Source organism: Zingiber officinale, chromosome 8B (genome assembly GCF_018446385.1).
Source record: "Zingiber officinale cultivar Zhangliang chromosome 8B, Zo_v1.1, whole genome shotgun sequence".
NCBI lineage: Eukaryota > Viridiplantae > Streptophyta > Magnoliopsida > Zingiberales > Zingiberaceae > Zingiber > Zingiber officinale.
In genome coordinates, this window is record NC_056001.1 from 61,112,053 (window position 1) to 61,116,685 (window position 4,633).

The window sequence follows — 4,633 nt, forward strand, 5'->3', positions numbered from 1 at the left end:
AGTAGTACGATAAGCAAATGGAATTCTACTTTGCCATTGGCTACGAAATCAGCATGCTTCTTTTTGTTCCAAAGATACTCTTCTTTCTCTACCTTGTGTTAATCTTTGGACACTACAAAATCATTTTTTAACATTAGAAATATATCAAATCAATTTTAAAATATACCTCTATTTTGTGTTTCCAAAGTGCAAATTCTACTTTGAACTTGGGTGGGTGAATGCTAGATCCAGCCATCGTCATATTACTTCAGTTGACAGTTAGTCTTTCTGAGTAGCTCTGACTCTGATATCAATTGTTGGTTCCAATGTGGCCAATAAGAAGGGAGTGAATTGTCCTGAAATTAGAATTATACCCTTCTCGTTCTTTCGACTTTATCTAACACAGCACTTGTATACAAATTTCTAAGTTATATTTTTATTTTCTGAGTTGTTAATCACTATACGGGCCTTCTTCACCTCCAATCTTGATCGAAGAAGGAGTTTCGATAGTGCGCTTCACTTATCTTAGATTAGTAACCTCTCTGGTTGCAAATCAAATAAATCCGGTAGCCTCATTTATTCTTGTATCAATTTATTTCTATCTATTAACAAGTGTGTCTTAGTTAAAGTCGAAAGAACGAGAAGGGTATAATTCTAATTTCAGAGCAATTCATCCCCTCTTCCCTGTCGCACTGAGATCAACACTCCTAGGTTTTTCCCTTACTTAGAATTCACTCCTCTAAGACTTCTCATTAACTAGGGTTATCTCCCCCCAGGATTTTCCCTTACTTAGAGTTCACTCCTCTAAGACTTTTTTATTTCCTAATGTTACCTCCCCATAGGGTTTTCCATTTCTTAGAGTTCACTCTTCTAAGATTTCTCATTACTTAGGGTTACCCCCTCCTAGGATTTCCCCTTGCTTAGAGTTTACTCCTCTAAAACTTCTCATTATTTAAGGTTACCTCCCTCTAGAGTTTTCCCTTGCCTAACCTCCAGTTAGAACTTCTTACATGTCTAACCTCAATTAGAACTTTTCCTTACCTAACTTCCAGTTAGGATTAATCACTTGGTAGACTTCTCACCTTTTCTAGTCATCCGGTCAACCTTGATCTAACTAGACTGTATTAAACATATTATCAAATAAATATCAAAACTTTAGAGGTCAATTATACCAACAAAATCAAGCTTGGGATTTGATATGTCATCTTTTCTTTAGTAATAATGTCTCTGATGTAACTGCCATTAAACATATCTCCTTCTGACCCAACACAATAGTCTACACAATCAGACTCGTGCCTCCTTCAACGAGACTTGAGGGGAAAATTTGTGGTATGAGGAGTGAACTGAGAGCCTTCCACACCAATGGAGATGGTTAATAATCCTATTAAGTTGAAAGTCAAAGTCAAAGTCAAAAGGGGTCAATTGTAGCATCCTCGCTCAATTTGCCTAAGGAGGATTTAACACCTGATTAATCTCCCCGATTCAATGCTTTGCTCACCTCCATCGGTCCACCCAACTGCAGGGGCTCAATTCCCCGATTCAATACCTTACTCACCTCCAGTCGATCCACCCAACTTTAGGGGCTCAGCTCCCCGATTCAATGCCTTGCTCACCTCCAATCAGTCCACCTGACTCTTGGGTTTAGTTCCCTAATTCAATAAATTGCTCATCTCCAGTCAATCCACCCAACTCTTAGGGCCCAACTCCCGATTTAGTGCCTTGCTCATCTCCAATTGGTCCACCCGATTTCAAGGGTCCAACTCTCCAATTGAGTGTCTTGCTCACCTCTATTCAGTCCACCTGACAAGGCCCAGTTCCCCGATTCAGTGTCTTGCTCACCTTGAGTCAGTCCACCCGACTCCACAGCCCTAGCTCTCGAATTCAATGCCTTGCTCACATCCAGTCTGTCCACCCGACTCCAGGGGCTTAGCTCCTTGATCCCATGCTCTGTTTAGCTCTCATCAACCCCGCCGATCTACCTCTCAGGAATCAGCCTCTCCCAGCTTCTTTAGATTAGAGTTCTTGAATTGGATTTTCTTATGCTTAATGGGCTAGGCCCTGAAACCCAATGGACCCTCATCATGTGAGTGGATACCATAAATATTGCACCATGTGAATTGTCGGCGCACATGGAGTGATATGATTATATAAGATACGGAGTATGGACGATGTTATATAGTAAAGGTGCAACAATGGGGCATTTCCTTTACAGTGATACGACATCTAATTAATGAGTAGAGAATACAATTCCAACAATGTTATAAAAGGAGTCCACCTCTGTAGGCCAAGGTATGCTAATGCATATATGCAAATTTCAACACACTCTCTTCATCCACTATTCATTTTCCTCTCTATCGAAGTTAATTTGGACGTCGGAGTGGCTGAGCCAAAGCATCCCTCACTTCCATTCTATCCCTCTTCCTTTATCTTGCTTCTTGCTTCTTCTTCTTTTCAGTACAGGTGAACATCTTTGACAACTCCTTCCTTTAGTGTTCAAAGGCTTAGTCAACAAAAAAGACAACTCATTGGCGGTTCATCCGTTGACGATCTCAAGTAGAATCAAACTTATATAGAGATTGAAGGGTGATCAGAATTCTCATAGGCCTACCTCTTTTTACTTCATCAGAGGGCACGTGTACTCTTATGTAACAGGGGTATCATAACCATTGTATTGCATCCGAGCTCGGGATCGATCGGACTCGAACTTGATTGTGTGTCAGATTGACTTTAGTTGAACTCGATCATGAATCAGATTAACTTAGTTCAAGCTTCGAAGAGTTGGTCTGGTTTGACTTAAACTCGTCATGAGTTAAGTTGACTTGAGTCGTGCCCCGACTTGAACCAAACTGATTGGGCTCTGCGTGGACCGAGTCCTGAATCCGTCATATGACCCATGTCATCTCTGCCACATCATCCCTTCTTCTCTGAGATTCAAATCCTAAATCTTAAATTATAGGAAGGAAATTAAATGAACAAACTAAAAACTGCGTTACAAATTTCAGTGTTTAGTTCAGGAATGGTGATCCTTAATTAACGCGGTCAGTGTTTCTTCTAATCCTTGGCATCTTGTTGGATGGCGTCTTGGCATCGGCCGGGCGAGCGAAACGACAAATTAACTTCCTGTAACTTCAATAATTAATTTATCAGTCTCAGCGTTTGTACGACAGGAGCCAGCCGTTCATCACATGCACTGGGCCAGATTCTTCTACTGACGCCGATGTATTTTATAGCAGCTGGTCCATGGACTACAGCCACCACGTCGTATGAATTAAATTTGTACAAGTAAATTTGATGTGTAAAAAATCGATATATATATATATATATATATATATATATATATATATATATATATATATATAGACACACAACTTGTATCGATCATTTATAGTTTACAGCCGAATTATAACTTTTCAATCAGGTGAAAAAGATTGCATGGTGTCCAACTTAATTCCAAGTAAATAAAGGAATGATAGATAATATATACATGCCTAATTTCCAAAAGGTGCCAAGCCATTCCTTTGTAGAGTAGATCCAAAGACAAAGCAAGTGGCAGCGTCACTTCTCGTACGGCACCGTTAAAGTCCTTGACTAGCTAGGGGATATTGGTATAGGATGGTGCCCAACCTTTGAAACAACATAGTATGTCATATCAAGCAATTTAGTAGACAATTACAAATGATTCACGTTGGAAACATTTTTATTTTTTTAATCGAATATATATATGTCTCTATCATTTTCGACCATTATTTATTACTATAACTCTCAGCATTAAAAATACAAATAAATTAACGTGTTTCTCTAAGATTTACTTAAGATAATTATTTTTAACTCTAATACAATGAAAGGATATCTGATTATCATTTAAATATCTATAATTTAATTTCTAATTATAATATATTTATAAAGATTTTTTTAAATGAAAAACTTTTAAATCTTCATCAGTACTTTCTGATTTACCTAAACAATTAATAAAAAATTTTCATAGAATCAAATCAATCACTCTATATTCAAGCTTAATTGATTATTTCTTTTTCTAAGTCTCCTTCAAACAATCATCAATTTTTTTTAAGTTAATCAATGATTTCATTAGCTCATTTAAAAATATTTAATTGTCATAAAGATCTCGGATTCATGTTAAATGGATTTTAAACAAAATAGCGAGCACTTGATGGGTTAGTCAACTAAAAGTGATCCTAATCGATTAAATTTAAATTTAATTAAGTTGTTTTCAAGAGCCTGCGTCTGTTTAGTTTTGATCAAAAGTTGTTTTTACAGCGACTCGGTGGGCGAAACCAAAACTTCTGGTCCCGGCCTAGCTAGCTAGCAAGATGCTCACTGTTCTAGAGGGCGGCGTGTCGATGGACCAGTGTTGCGTTGAAAGACAAAACGACGTAATGTGATTCACTATTTCAATGAATGCTTTTGGATGGTCTGTAATTGTGCGATATGGGTCATTTTAGAGAGAGACGAGAGAGAGAGAGAGGGGGAAGGGAGGAGGAAATGGCCTTTCCAGTGTAGGCCCCGAGGCAGAGGGCCGATCTCTGCGGCGGGGGCGCAGTTACTGCCACCACGTACAGTCCACGCCTCAAGGGCGAGAGAGACGGCACAATGGTGTCGCTGGCAGCATCTGGACTCTGGAGTACTGCATCCCTTC